Source organism: Lytechinus variegatus, chromosome 2, assembly GCF_018143015.1.
Source record: "Lytechinus variegatus isolate NC3 chromosome 2, Lvar_3.0, whole genome shotgun sequence".
In the NCBI taxonomy this organism is placed as follows: Eukaryota; Metazoa; Echinodermata; class Echinoidea; order Temnopleuroida; family Toxopneustidae; genus Lytechinus; species Lytechinus variegatus.
Genome location: NC_054741.1, coordinates 71,541,208 through 71,557,909, shown reverse-complemented (window position 1 = coordinate 71,557,909; position 16,702 = coordinate 71,541,208). Strand labels below are relative to the sequence as shown.

At 35.2% G+C, this 16,702-nt stretch overlaps 1 long non-coding RNA gene across 1 annotated transcript; it reads right to left on the bottom strand.

Annotated features, from left to right (window-relative positions):
* Positions 1 to 5,446: 5,446 nt before the first annotated feature.
* LOC121409623 lies at positions 5,447 to 10,552 on the bottom strand. Its single transcript, XR_005969184.1, has 3 exons — positions 10,381 to 10,552; positions 9,368 to 9,397; positions 5,447 to 5,530 (listed from the first exon to the last, which is right to left on the bottom strand). It is a non-coding gene; the product is annotated as an uncharacterized LOC121409623 (long non-coding RNA).
* Positions 10,553 to 16,702: the final 6,150 nt, after the last annotated feature.

Sequence of the window (16,702 nt, the reverse complement as noted above, 5' to 3'; positions counted from 1 at the left end):
ATCCCTCTTACTTTACTAGTATCTATCGCTTTTTTGTCATTACTTGATTAGATAATGATCCACATAATTATGTTACATTTCATTTTTCAGAACTTAAATGAATGATGCCACTAACTTCACATTGCAGAGATTAGGGTTCTATACAAGTTAGATTCAACAATAGATTTGATAATTGTACGAGTGCCATCTTACATACAGTATTTCATTCTTAGCTTGATTCTTTAAAAAAACATAAATGTATTATTATCTCATAAACCCTATTTTGATAGTGCGAACGCAAAGTGCGAGCTAAAATATTTGAAATTTCATGTATTTTGTCCTGAAAATTGAACAGTCTGGGTAATATTTGTGAACCTGAACAATGTGCTCATGTGACTAGAAAATTACTATGAGCTCGAAACGTGAGCAGAAGTTTTCATCATGTGTTCTGACCCGATCGAACCTGTAAAGGACGTTTTGCAGTTTAAGACGATGCATATTTCAACGATTAAATAGTGCGAGCTGAAAATTGTTGACATTCCGACCTAAAAAAATGGACAATCTAAGCACTTATTGTATTCGTGAATGGTATTATTATCAAACAGTCTTGTCTAATATTCATATATGATTCATGTTTATAGCTAAATGATTGTGTCTTGATCGTCAACTGGTTAATAAATCTTTCAGAAATGCGGCGGTATCAAATAAAAATGGAGATAGATTTATCTTCCCGCTCTGTCTTTATTCTCTTTATGATTCAATGAAATCCTGCCGAAATATTCTAGTTTTTATTAATCTTATTGTACATACATGCAGATTATTGATGTACTAATACGTCTCAATGATTCTAAATTAATGTTGTAGTTCTATTCCATCGTTGTCCATACTGTCCAAATATATTTTATTGTTTCCCGGGGAATGAAGCTCTAGAATTCTGACGGCAAAAATATGAAGTCAAATCTGCTGAAGAACCACAAATAACCTTTAGAAAGAGAGAGAGAGAGAGATTGTGTGTGCTACATCAAACTATTCATTCTCTAGTACCTGCATATTCATGTTCAACGTGGAGGTGGTTGATTTATTTTCATTTTTCTTCTGTTTTACTCTATAAAGACGGGGTTTGATTTTTAACAAAGTTTATTTTTTCCGTTTTGCTGTTTTTACATATTTAAATTCTGAAAAAAATTAGTGATCAATTGTTTTAAATCTTAAAATATAGAATCATTTTTTCACTCAATATTTCGTTTTTCTGTTGATAGTTTATTGTATTGAGATGTTTTAAAATATATTTTTAAGAACCTCCTTTGGGATTAGTCGAGGGTCTGCGAAATGTATGGCCTGAATTGGGAAGAGCAAGTATGCATTAGATTGATGAAAATGATGATTTTTTTTGAGCTATGATTTGTGAAAGGGTATGGGAAATTTAAATTTTCTACAATGATTCATAGGCTTTTGCGTCACCTTCATGAAAGGGACCTTTATAGTCCAGGATAGGCCCCATAGAAACTTGACCAAACCTTGTTTTTTTTATATAAACAATATTTTTTGATGGTTTCTTGTCAATTCGAGGGTGCTGATTACGAATCTGGATGATGCCACTCGTGTAACCTTGAGCATTTTCCGCAAATTGGCAAAATCCAATATGGCCGCCAAAGTATGCAAATTACCCATAAAAATCCTAAAATTGTCCGCACATTGGCTATGGAATGCATGGAAGCGTGTGGCAGGAGTAAAATACACTCTGAAAAAATAATTTTTGACAAAATATTTATTTTCCTGATATTCAAAATGGCCGCCATAGTCCATTGTATACTCTATTATGTACAATATGAATAGGGAAAACTAATTTTTACAAAAATGAGCACTAAACCGCAAAAAATCGCGATATATGAACGAAGTAATATTATGCAAATCATCATTACCAACGAGATATATCATTTATTATGTCATAAATGGGAACATTTCTGCATTTTGATGTCTAAAATGGCCGCCACTGGCCCAAACAGTATTGCGTACAATGGCAATGGGGGCCAAAAAATTCACAAGAGTGATCACTAAAATGCATATTATTAAGATTAAACGAGTGGAATAGTGACTAAAAACATAATTGTTAACGAAATATATTATTAATATGCCATGTATGTGATGAATGTTGTATTTAGATATTCAAAATGGCTGCCAAAGGCCCTAAAAGCATTATGCACAATGAGAAAGAGGGGCAAAAAAATCACAAGAGTGATCACTAAAATGCATGTTATATGTGATAAATTCATTGGATACTGTTTAAAAACGTATTTTCTAACGAAATACATCATTCAGGTTTAAAGTTTGTGTTAAATACTGTATTTTTACTTTCAAAATGGCCGCCAGAGACATTAACAGTCTTATGCACAATGCAAAGTGGGAAACCAATATTCACAAGAGTGAGCACCATAAATGCAGATATTAGTGATCTATGAGTAAAATATTGTCTGAAAGCATAATTTCTATTAAGAGATATCATTTATTATGCCAGATAGGTGATAGATACTGTTATTGGAAAGTCAAAATGGCCGCTACAGGCCCTACGATATTATACACAATGTGAATGGGAACAAATTATTTCAGCATAATTTGGCTTTGCTTGGCCAATTGGGGATGTATGAGTGAAATATTGTCTGAAAACATGATTTATAACAAAATATATGATATCTTATGTAATTTATGTGATGAATGTTGTATTTTGACATTCAAAATGGCCGCCATAATCCCTATATTTATCATGTACAATGCGAATGGAGAAACTAATTTTCACAAGAGTGAGAATCATGAAATGCATATGACTGTGATATACGAGCAAAAATATTGTCTTAAACATGATTTCTAACTAAATAAAATAAAATGTGGAGGTTATGAATGCTGTACTTTGAAATCCAAAATGGCTGCAATAGGTCCTAAAAGTATTATGTACATTGTAACATTAGACATATAATTTTGACAGAATTTGGCTTTGTTTGACTCTAAATATTGCCTATTATTGTGAATTCTGATGCAAGGGTGAAATATTGTCTAACACCATGGTTTCTAACGAGTTATATCATAATGTTGTATATTTAAGGTGATAAACACTGCATTTTTAAATTGAAAATGGCCAACATAAGCCCTTATCGTATAATATACAATTTTAGTGTAGAAAAATAATGTTCACAAAAAGGGTATATGGCAGCCATTTTGTATGTTGAAATACAGTATTTATCACATAAATTACATAAGAGATGATATATTTTGTCATAAATCATGTTTTCAGACGATATTTCACTCATACATCACCATTTGGCCAAGCAAAGCCAAATTCTGATGAAATAATTTGTTCCCATTCACATTGTGCATAATATCTTAAGGGCCTGTAGCGGCCATTTTGATTTTCCAATAACAGTATTTATCACCTAACTGGCAGAATAAATGATATCTCTTAATAGAAATCATGCTTTCAGACAATATTTTACTCATAGATCACTAATATCTGCATTTATGGTGCTCACTCTTGTGAATGTTGGTTTCCCACTTTGCATTGTGCATAAGACTGTTAATGTCTCTGGCGGCCATTTTGAAAGTAAAAATACAGTATTTAACACAAACTTTAAACCTGAATGATGTATTTCGTTAGAAAATACGTTTTTAAACAGTATCCCATGAATTTATCACATATATATGCATTTTAGTGATCACTCTTGTGATTTTTTTGCCCCTCTTTCTCATTGTGCATAATGCTTTTAGGCCTTTGGCAGCCATTTTGAATATCTAAATACAACATTCATCACATACATGGCATATTGATAATATATTTCGTTAACAATTATGTTTTTAGTCAGTATTCCACTCGTTTAATCTTAATAATATGCATTTTAGTGATCACTCTTGTGAATTTTTTGGCCCCCATTGCCATTGTACGTAATACTGTTTGGGCCAGTGGCGGCCATTTTAGATATCAAAATACAGAAATATTCCCATTTATGATATAATAAATGGTATATCTCTTTAGTAATAATGATTTGCACATATCACTTCGTTCATACATTGCGATTTCTTTGCGGTTTAGTGCTCACTTTTGTGAAAGCTAGTTTTCCATATTCATATCGTACATAATATAGTATACAATGGACTATGGCGGCCATTTTAAATATAAGGAAAATAAATATTTTGTCAAAAATTGTTTTTTCAGGGAGTATCTCACTCCTGCCACACAATTTCATGCATTTCGTAGCTAATGTGCGGACAATTTTAGGATTTTTATGGGTAATTTGCATATTTTGGCGGCCATATTGGATTTTGCCAATTTGCGGAAAATGCTCAAGGTTACACGAGTGGCATCATTCAGATTCGTAATCAGCACCCTCGAATTGACAAGAAACCATCAAAAAATATTGTATATATAAAAAAACAAGGTTACGCCTCTTCTATCCTGGACTATTATAAGTAACCATGGATAGTAAAGGTGAAAGACAGTTTGGATAAATGTGGGATGTCTAACATGTGGTCTGTTGAAGATACGGTTCTGCATGTTAAAAGTTGAGTTGGTTAAGTCAACTGCGAGTCTCGGATTGGATGAAATTGCCAAACAGGAGGGGAATATGGAAATTAATAGAAACCGTTTATGCATGGATTATAGGATATTCAAACAAGAGTTTGGTTTGAGATCTATTTAGTGAAATGTAGATATATAGGATTGACCTCTGTAAATATCGTTTTGGAAATCATAGATTGCATGTTGCTAATTGTCGTTACTTGCCCAATCAAGGTCTGCAATCTTGAACGTAATGTGACTTACCTGAGCCAGGTGACGAGTTTCAGTTTGTATTTAATTATCATGCGGTTGTAAGTGAAAGCTTTAATTAGAGAGTATTATCTTGTAAGACATAATGTTCTTAAAATGCTCAAGTTGTTTAATATGAGAATACGACAGACCTTACAAATCTGTGAAGGTTTTGCAAATTAATCATGTCAAAATTTTGATGCCATCTTCAATGCAGTCTACTGCATTGTTTACAGTCTTGTATTACGGGAATTTTCAGACTTTGTTGGATTGCGCCATCATGTGCTCAAAGAGGGAGGGTGTGTGATTTTGTTCCAGTTTTCGGATTAAGGAGAACGAAATATAACTCTTTGGGGGTGGGTGGCTCAATTTGTGCCACTTACTATTATTGCTGTCCTATTATACATATGTTTATTAGGGCCTATCGTATTCGTGATTCTTTATTTTCATGTTTGTTTCCATTGTTCCTCTGCAAATTATTGCCACTGTTACAACGAATTTGATCAACTTTTTGCAACAAAGTAGTTGTAGATTAATTTGCAATCAAAAAGCTTAGTAAAAATGACAAAACAAATCGAGGAATATATAGGCCTTGATATACCAAATCTCTTAAAAATAATTACAATAAAGTTGACAGTTTCTTTTAATCTCTCAAGATAATATTTAAAGCAGCCCACCTGGTTCTTTAATAATATTGACAAGGAAACGGACTATCACAGTGATCCGAATCATATACGTCGTCTTCTGTCAATTCTGGTTCTACAAAAGAAATCAAAAGAAATACATGAGGTGAAAATGAGGTTCGGTTTACATCGCAGAGCCTCGTTTCAGAAAGAGTCAACAATTCAAGCGAGAGCCAAGATTGCAGGCCCTTGATTGGTTGAAAATCAAATTGTGGACGATATTCATTAGTTGCGTTTGAGTGCACCTTTTACAACGAGCAATCAAGTAAGCAACGCACAGGGGCGCCGTACACGCGTTTCCGTTTTACACCCTGGCGAAGGCATTTTCCGCAAATACAGCTAAAAAGCGACTAGCGAAGAGTCTACACCCGTCGCTGGTTATTGAGAGTCCGACACTGGCGAGTTTCCCCACACACAACCGCATGCAATCTCAGTGGCTACCCACGGCCACATAACTTCATATTTATGTACACAGAGCTTTCATATGAATTAAATCTGAACATGTCTTGCGGTGCCGTTTGTGTTCTCAGGGAGGTGAGAAACTTAGAATTCGGGCGATAGCCAAAATCAATTTAGTAAGCAGAATAATGATAAGACAAGAATAGAAACAATAGTACCAAACGAAAGAGAATCTACAGCATGTAGAAAGAACTGTTGTTTCGAACTATAATTGTTTCAAAATGAAATTAAGTTACGATGAATTAAAATATTACCACCAATATTACTACTACTGAGTACTACTGTTGCTGCTACTACTACTACTACTGCTGATACTACTATACTATACTACGACTAATTCTAACAATGATACTATACTACTACTACTACTAATTATGATAATAATAAATATGATAATAATATATAATACATAATAATAATAAAATAATATAATAATACATAATAATAGTGATGATGATAATGAGCAGAAGAAAAAGAAGAAAACAAGAAGAAGAAGAAGACTGAGAAGAAGAAAAAGAAAAAGAAGACTGAGAAGAAGAAGAAGAATGAGTAGAAGAAGGGGAAAAGAAGACCGAGAAGAAGGCCGGAGGAGAAGAAGCTAGAACAAGAACAAGACGAACGGTAGTAATTAAATAATTAATAACAGTATAACTACTAATACTGTTCATAACAATGACGCTAACAATATAATAATAATGCTAATAATGATAGTGATAATGATAATATTGACACAAACTATGCAATTTATAATAACAGCTTCAAAATAATGCTAATGAAAATAAAGTATGCTATAGTTCTACTACTACTATACCAACCATGATAAAAATATGATAATAATAATAATAGCAATAATAAATGTATAACTACATTAACTACTAAATGTACCACTGACGACGATGCGGCGACTACTAATATTACTACTACAACTAATCATAGTTATAATTTGAAAACAAAGTAAAAACTACTTGTAGAAAGTTATAATCAACAGAGTATAATTTGTCCAGTTAGTTTCCCCTTAAAGGAATCGTCCAAGCTGAAAATATTTCTTAATAAATAGAGTAAAATTCACAGAGCAAAATGCTGACAATTTTATCAGAATCGGACAAGTTTTAAAAGTTTATTAATATTTTGTGAAAACAGTTATATGCACATCATCAAGGTGGGCTGTGGTGATGTCACATCCCCACTTTCCTTTTACTTATGTTATTATACATGAAATTAATTTTTTTTTATCTTTTCATAAATCTGTAAATGATTTGTCTCCATTATGATGAAATAAGTTGCGGCAATAAATATATAATGCACTTACTTAGTTGGCAATCCAATTGTTTTAGTTCTTGGTAGAAAAAATAATTGAATAAACCTAATTTCATGAAATAAAATACAAAATATGACATCATCAGCCCATCTAATGAATATTCATAAAGACATGCCTAGAATTGTTTCACATGAATGATGCAAATCTTTAGAATTCAATAACTTCGTTATTTGTTATCCGATTTGATCAATTTTCCAGCATTTTGCTTTGCGAATTTTACTCTATTTATTGAGTTTTTATATGTCTTTTATCACTAGCTAATACACGGCCCCAAATACCATCGTCAAATTAAGGTACACTGAAGTATACAGTACTTTACATAAAACAAAGTTGAAAAAAAAATAACATAAAAATTTCTTGCCAACAAGTGAATGGATAATAATATGAATAAATTGTTTGAACATGCTGTATTCATCAAGCTTGTATGAATCTTAATCTTACATTAATAATGCAGTGATCAACAATACCCTATAGGCTATAATGATTGTTTTTTTCAAAAAATAAACTTTAATAGGTATATTTTACATCCTACTCATAGAATGCAGTGTCATACAACGGTGAATATCATGTTCTTCCATGATAGTGAGGGGGCAAATTACCACTGAACTATACCACTCATAGGCGGCGGAAGCGGGGGGACGGGGGGGACGTGTCCCCCCCTAAATTTGAGGAGGGGGGGACGGTCCCCCCCTAAATTTGTAGTTGATGACCTTTTTTTTTTTTTTTTTTTTTTTTTTTTTTTTTTTTTTTTTTTGCTTGTCAATTTATTTTCCTACGCGTCTCCCCTAAAATTTTTAGGTTGAGAACCTTTTTTTTTTGTCCCCTCCTAAAATTTTTTGCTTCCGCCGCCAATGATACCACTACGTTGTAATAGGTCCATCGGGTGCAAATTGAGTGCAATTCGGCAAAGGCAGATCAAGGCAAACATTCGTGTTGAACCTGAATACAGCTTCATTTGAACATAGAGCTCTATGATTTGAACATGTTCTGTTGTTATCTTCGGTGCGGACTTTTGCATCGCGCGCCAAGTTGATAATGTAGACAAACGTAGACTCTTCACTAGTCGCTTTTTAGCTATTTTTGCGGAAAATGCCTTCACCAGGGTGTAAAACGGAAACGCGCCACCCGCGCAGGGCCTCGTGAACGATGTCTTGACCGAGGGTGCTGATGTATACTTTACAAAGAAAATGGAGATCAAATTGGTGCAGACAAATTCGAAAAGAAAAAAAAAGTTTCACTAGAAAATTAATGTCATTTGGGTTACATTTATTTTTTTATTTTTTATTTTTTACACATCGAGAATAACCGGGGGTGCTGTCTATGAATACACGCAGCACCCCCGCCTCACAGGGTAGAGGCAACGCAAACCCATCGTTGGAGCAGGTAAATCCCCGTTCCGACTTCCGAACCATGAAAATCCTATATCACCCCGGGTCAGTTATTTAGTATTTAAACATGTGTTTCTTGACATCGATTGATCCGAAAAGAACTAAACCGCAATTACACACGCAGCGCAACGATTCCAGCAATCTCGCTCGCCCAGCGCAAGCAGTCAATTTTATTTTAATAGTGCACAGCAAAAACTGTGGTGTTAACCGGTGTACATAGAGGACCACACCAGTTATTTTACACCACTGTTAAATTGGCGGTGTTAGTTTTACACCTACAGGTGTTATAACAACACCTTTTGTTGTTACATTTACACTCTTTGGTGTTATGTTTAATCTCTAGGGTGTAATCTTAACACCTCAGGGGGCGGTCCTCTATTAAAACCAATTGGTGTAAGTTTTAACACCGCAGTTTTTACAGTGTGTCCTTATTTTCGAGGCATTGCAGGCCTATTTTTCGTATATATCGCTTCTTAAATTTCGGACTGGTTGACCATTCTGGACACAATTTGTTCAGTCACCGCGTAGAGCGAAATCTGAGCAATTTATGCCTGGCTATATCGCGAGGGTTGCCTGAGATTCGGCGAAAGCTCGGAATAATTTTCGGGGAATGTAGCTCAATATTTCATTTACAATGCCCAACTTTACCCCGCAAAATGATATTCTATCAATCACAAATCACCAATCAATAATTTAGAATACTCAGGAAAGTAAATAAAGATGAATCATTAATAGAAAATTTACTTACTTATGTCCAATTGTTCACTCAGATCCATATCTGCAAGTAATATATATTTTTTAGATAATGTGGAAAAAGATTGTTATTGCCAGCAATCAAATAAAATATTAAAAGAAAATGCACCACAGAAAGGAACATCAACTAAGAAACTAACCTTAAAAACAATGTTACTAAATTTCTTCATCTTACGAATCAATGTCATTCCATCCCAACCAATCCTGAGCCAATCACATGCAACCACACTTTTCTCACACTTCCCTTCCATGGCAAGAGCATCTCTCTTTCTTTCTCCACCCCCCCCCCTTATCTCTCTTACACTCCCACACCGGCACACACTTTGCCAAACTTATTCCGCAGCCACACGAAATAAAACACATATTGCATAAAATCATAAATGGAAAAACACACTAAAGAAGAGAGGAGCGAGCGAGAAAAAAATCTTTTCATGAGAATCTAACTTTGAGATTGATGGTATTCAGAAAGTAATATCATATCTTACATCTTCCTTTCCTTTCCTTTTCTCTTTTTTTTTGGATCTCGGTTGTAGAATTTTTTTGGGCAGTATATGCTGATCATGCTGATCGGGTCTGGGCTATGGCGTTACCAAGAATTTTAATCTCGGGGGGGGGGGGCAAAAGAACATGAGGGGGGGGCACACAAATATTTTGCCTATTCTCAAAATCGAGTAAGAGGCGCGAGCTGTTTTTATTATGTAGACCCTACTGATCAATAACAGCTTTCAACAGAAATCTTTCTCACATGTTCTTCTTTCCTTCCTTTTCCTGATTTCCTTCCCTTTTCTCTTTTTATGATCTTTCTTTTTCTTTCTTTTCACTTTTCCGTTCCCTTTCCCGGTTTTCCCCTTTCCTCTTTTTCTTTCTTTCTTTCTTTCCCTTTCCGTTTCTCTCTTTTCTCCTTTTCCCGATTTTTTTTTATTTTCCCGGTGAAATCCGCCAGAGGGGCAGCTTCTTGCCCCCTGCCCCCTCCCGCCTGTTACGCCACTGAGTATGATTGCGACTCACCAGAGTTGAACCCATGGATGCCTGCTGCTGTTCGAGCACTCAAAGCAGTGGTTTGGTACACACTGCAGACCAGTATCATGGTAATGAAGATGACGGAAAGACTCAACTTATTCATATTTGAGCGTTGACACTATGCTGGGTAAAACTGAATTTTGATCTGCTGGAATTTCCGCTGTCGCTGAAGATTGAAATACGTTAAAGATTTGAGTGTATTTATACGGTTTCTAAGTCATGTCCGCGACACTTCAAAATACGTATCTACATCAGTATTATTTTCAATTTTCTGTTGGAAATTGCGGTTGCATACAAATTAAAGTCGTTTTCTATATCTTCAGATCTTGCCAGATGTTGAATTGTGATTTGCTTTGAGGTTTTTATTCAAAGTTGTATTTCTTTGCGGCTAAGGAACTAAATTGAGTGATGAAGTAATAGCATTGACTAATCTCAAGCATACAACCCTATTATTTTTGTCAATAAATGAATAGATAACCTCAAACACCATGGGTACATATAACTTTAGATTAACTTCGGTATGATATAGTTTAATTTCAAATGCATTGTATATGTCGTTTGTGGCCCATAGGCGGATTCAGGTGGGGGCCCAGTGGCCTCTATTGGCGGAGCGAAAAGAAGGGGAAAAGAGGGGAAAGTGAGAGGAGAGAGACAAGTGAATAAAATCATTCATGACACTTAAAAAGAAGTTCGCTCGTGCTTCGAGCTCATATTGCATGTTCGATTAGATAGCTTGCTCAGTATAGACTGAATCGAGGCCTCCATCACTTTCAAGCTTAAGATGGAGGTCTCCCACATTTCTATATATATATATATATATATATTATATATATATAAAATGTGTGAAGCTATACATGTACAACAGCTTTGGCAACTCTTTTATTTAAATATTGTAAAGAAATGGATGAAGAGAACAATGGTAGACGTAGCTTAAATCAAGGTTCCCCAGAGCTATCTACCCACATACGTGTACTGTATCGAAGCAATAGCTTTGATCCAGCTGAGGCATGACGGCTTGTCATTGTTCAAAAACCCACCTTCACCCGACAAAGGTAATTGGTATAGTGTCGAAAATCTGTCTTTCTGACGGTCAATCGGATCTCGGTCGGCCTAGCCACTAGCCCGTCTCTGTGGTCTAGTGGTTAAGGCACCGGCGTTCAAAGCTGGGGGCCCGGGTTCGATTCCGGCGGAGACATTTTTTCGGCAAAACCAATTTTTCCAAAGGGTAGATAGCTCTGGGGAACCTTGATTTAAGCTACGTCTACCATTGTTCTCTTCATCCATTTCTTTACAATATATATATATATATATATATATATATATATATATATATATATATATATATGTTCTGAAATTAAAGAAACATGTACGTATAGATATAATTTTCACAGTACAGTTATATTTTATAATGATTTATGCACATTATTCATTATGTTTGAAAAAATATTTGCCTATTATGTAATATTGAAAAAAATATTATACTTGTATATACTTTGTTTTTGTTTTGAAATGTGGAAATAAAATAAATCAAATCAAAATACAAGAAAATCGAACTAGCAGGTATTATGCTGGCACTTAATTGGCTACACCAGTTGAAAATTCAAATTTGAATTAGAAATAAGCACTCAAAGTGCAGTCAATGTTCAAGCCAATTAAGTGCCGAATGAACACTTCATTTTTTAGACTGTACATACCCTCAATGTAGGTGCTGTTATTTTTACCTATTCTTTAAGTTCTTTACTTGCTTTAAAGAATAACACATAAGAAAACTGAAATACTGTTGACTTTGTCCCACCTAAAAATGAAAAATATTGATGTTAGTGTTGAACGGATTCCCTCCCACTGTGGAATAATGGGTCGTAAACGGGATGATTTCTATGCTAAATCAGCTCTAAATAAAATAAATTGAAATATTCAACTACTTATGTACGATCGAAGTGAGTTATATTTCATAGATTTTTTCTTTTAAACATAATTTTATTAATAAATAGTCACATGTAATAGTTACATAAAATGTAAACGATATCATACAAAGCATGAAATATTTTCTTCAACAATAATCTTTAAAAAATACACAAATTTCTTCTTTAAAACCCCTTTTCCACTAGGGCCAGGACAGCGTCAGGACAAGGCGCGGAATGTAATAATTACAATCCGCGACCCTTCCGCAACCTGTCCGGACATTCCTAGGAGTGTCCGCACGCTGTCCTAAACCCTTCCTGGTGTTCGGGAAATCAAAATTTGTCCGCATCCAAATTTTGGTCGAGACCAAAATTTGGACGCGGATAATGAATTCCTGACACCTTCGGGACCCTGTCCTGACGATGTCCTAATGATGTCCTGCCCTTCCTAAACCCTTCCGCGTCTTCCGGAAACCATCCGCAATCAGGTCAGCTTCAAGAAGGAAAGAAGAAGCCATGCGGATTTTATCAGGAACATGCGGATTGGAATAGGAAGGCAAGCGGACAGTTTCAGGAACGTGCGGACAGGAATAAGAAGGCAAGCGGACTGTTTCAGGAACGTTCGGACTGGAATAGGAAGGCAAGCGGAGTGATTCAGGAATGTGTGGATCCAATGCTAATATGTATGGAACGAGTACACAAGTAGCAAAAACCATTTGCAAAAGCACCAGATGGGGCAACGGGATAATACAAGACAAGAAAATTACAAAAAGTAAAGAAATACGGGGTCAAGGGGCCTAATTAGTATATACTAAACAAACCTGAGAACCTAGTATTTCAAGCAGTGTTTTGAACATAATTACGCGAGCGCAAAGCACGAGTTGATTTTTTTTTTTGGGGGGGGTTACAGACTTGAAGAAGGAATATTTCAAGCATTTTCTACTGATCTGAAAAGTGGACTTTTAAAATATTTCTTGCAATAGTGAAACTGGCAATAATTTGAGCAGATTATTTTATTCTGTACTGAACATAAAAAGATGTTTCATGCAACGTTTGATTATGAACTAGGTTATTTTAATGTACTTGACTGAAAAAAGGGACCTTATAGGCAGCGCTTGACTTTACAAATAGGACAAATATCATAACAAAATTAATAATACAGGTGTAGATTCCAAACTGAAATTCAAGTGTATATTCCTATTACATTTTAAGCACTTTGTTCGATCATGAATGAGGTGTCATTAATAAGAAATAATAATAAATGGTAGCAAGTTTATAAATATCGCTTTTATCAGAACGGCTCAAAACGATTTACAGCAGGGGCAAAACGATTTACCCAGGATTCATTTCAATCCCGCATGAAAAGTGCACAATTTCAACACACTGGGAAGCATTCCTTGCATTTATCCCGGTCTAAAAATTGCGCTGGCAAATTCAAGCATGCAATAACTTTCGCTTCCAACCGGGTACCCATTTAGCACCTGGGTGGAGAGTGGCAAGGTATGCAATACGTCTTGCCAAAGGACGGTTTAGACCGCGGTGAGAATCGAACACACGACTCTCCGTTTACAAGGCGGGAGTCAGAACCACAACACCACGACTCTTTACAAAAAAAGGCCTTCCTGAAAAAAAAACATAAAATATGAGCGCGAAGCGCGAACTCACTTCTTTCAAACATCAAGGACGAAAAAGGAAAGACCTAAGTATTTTTCGTAAAAAAATGAACAGCGTGCACAATCTTCTTATGATTAAACTATTAAAAGTATGAAGCGTGAAATGGACCATTATTTTCTACAATTTGAACTAGCTGAAACGCAGATATTCTTCCCGTCTGCAGGTCTGTCAATTTCTTCACTCTTCTTCCTTTTCCCCCTCTTCTTTGGTTACTCCATTTTTCCTATTTTACGCAGTCAATAGGGCGTAGCGTTCGCATTCGGCCTCCTGGAATTGCCCATTTACATTTTCTTACTTAGTCTATTTCAATTGGTACAAGAGGAGGCAAAGGCGATTAGACACTGGATTCACTTTTTCGTCTATAAATTAAAACTGATATTTCTAATCTTACACTTTCATAATCTCGACCAATTATTTTCTGTTCATTATCGCGATTTTTTTCCTCGATTCTATTTCACCTTATTTCATTCATCTCCTTCGTTTATTCCTATTTCTTTTGTGCTGTTTGTATATCTATTTAATACTGGGAGGGGTAAGCCAGCAGCAGGGAGAGGAGGACCGCATCAGCACGGCACCCCCTTTTTCTTTTCCACCATATCATTTTTTTTTCAGTTTCCCTTTCCATTTCACTTATTTTTCTTCTGTTTGTATTTTTTTAAAGGGGGAGCAAGACCACCTCACCCCTTGATCCGCATGTGCCTGTCGAATGCAATTTGCATCCTAACTTCCTGTTTTCTTCCTCTGTTGTAATATATGATTATGTATTAAATTGTAAAAAATTATAAGAAAGTAATGTTATAAAGAGAGCCCCGACTTTGCTATGAACATATGCAGTCTTTTTATAAAAATGCACAAAATCTGCTTTCAAAAAGTGAATACAACATTACACCGCTAACACACTTTCCTTTATCCTCCATATTTCAATAAAATAATGCGAGCGCGAAGCGCGAGCTGAACATTTTTTACATTCCTACCTAAATACTGGGCATTCTAAGCACCTTTTAAAAGCATGAACAGGAAAGGAGTATGACTATACACTTGATGTGAGCGCGAAGCGCGAGCCGAAACGAAATTCGACATATTACGTTTTGTAAATCAGAAAAAGGATGGATAATTGGATAGATGGATAATATTCCTACATTAATAATAATATTTGGTAATCTGATCTGAAACTGGCACAAGATTCGTATCTAAATAAACATGCGTGCGTGTGTTTAGATCCGGACCTAGAATCAGGAACTTCCAATTACATTCTTTATTATAATATCAATAATAAGAGCGCGATGATCGAGCTAAATATATTTGATTTTCAGATCTAAAAAAAAAAGAATTAAAGCGCAGTTACGAATTGGATATTGATCTCGCTTTAATAAATGATGCGAGTGCGAAGCTCAAGTTTATATTTTTATCATTACATATATTTTGAGTAGCAACCGGGACATTTTAAGGTCATTCTTTGTCTTCAAATGACTATGATGAATATCTTCCTAAGCGAGATATGAAACTTGTCGATATTCCATTCTGAAAAAAAAACGGACAATGATTATTAGGAAATCATGAAAATATTGTTACATGACTTATTAATCAAATGAGGGCTCGAAGTTGATATTAAGGTCAGATAACTGGACATCTTGTAATCATGAATAGGATACATGGGTTGATATATTTTTAACAAAAATAATGCGAGCGCAAACTGTGAGCCGAAAATTTTAATAAACTGTCATAAAAGAGGAATTTAAAATAATTTGTTACAATTGATACAGGTATACATAACTCCCCAATCAAAATGCAAGCGAGCAGCTTTAGCTGATACTATTCACAATCAGACCATCCTAAAAAGGGATATTTAAAAAAAAGATATGGAATACACGAAGAGAATAGTTTTTTGACAAATCAAATAATGCTAGCGCGCAGCGCGAGCGGAAAATGTTCATATTTAGACCATAAGATATAGTCATCTTATAGAAAACTATAAAATCTATTTGTAAATCAAACAAATTGAAAACTTAATTTCCGAGAAATGTTTTGTATATTTACTTCAAAACTTGATCTTTTAAGCTCAATATAAGTCTATTGAGCAAGTTATACATCTCATAGATTAGGCAATGCGGGCACAAAGCGTGAGCGAAAATTTAACATAGTGATATGAAATCCCCCCATCTTATATAATTCACTCGTCTTTCTCCTCTTGTTTTTCCTCTTCGTTTTCTCTTCTCTTTTCCCTTCTGGTTCTTTTCCCTCTCTTTCCATTTTTTTTCTCGTTCCAAATATTGGGGAGGGGGCATTTGATATCAAATGCCCCCCTTCCAAAAAGTGAGGGGACGCGTCGCCCCTGTCCCCCTGGGATGTCCACCAATGTATGCAATTTGATTTGAAATAAAAGAAAATCCTATATAGTCTTTGTAGTCGAAGAAAACCAAAATAACACCCCTAAATTCATAAAAAAAATATATGGATGATAATTTTCATGGAGTATTCGCAAGTTGTCCGATTGTCCTAGTCCTTGAATTTACCACTCGTGACGTTGTCCTAAATGTCTCCGGTTCTGTCCTAATACGATCTGCATGCTGTCTGCATCAAACGCCGACAAATTTATTTAGATAATCTTGTCCTAGGACAATCCCAGGAGTGACCTACGACAATACGCAGACAGTCCTGGTTGTGTCCTAGGACAAGATCATTTGCATAATCTTTTACGGAATTTGGTTGCGGACAGCATGCCGAAATGACAAAAG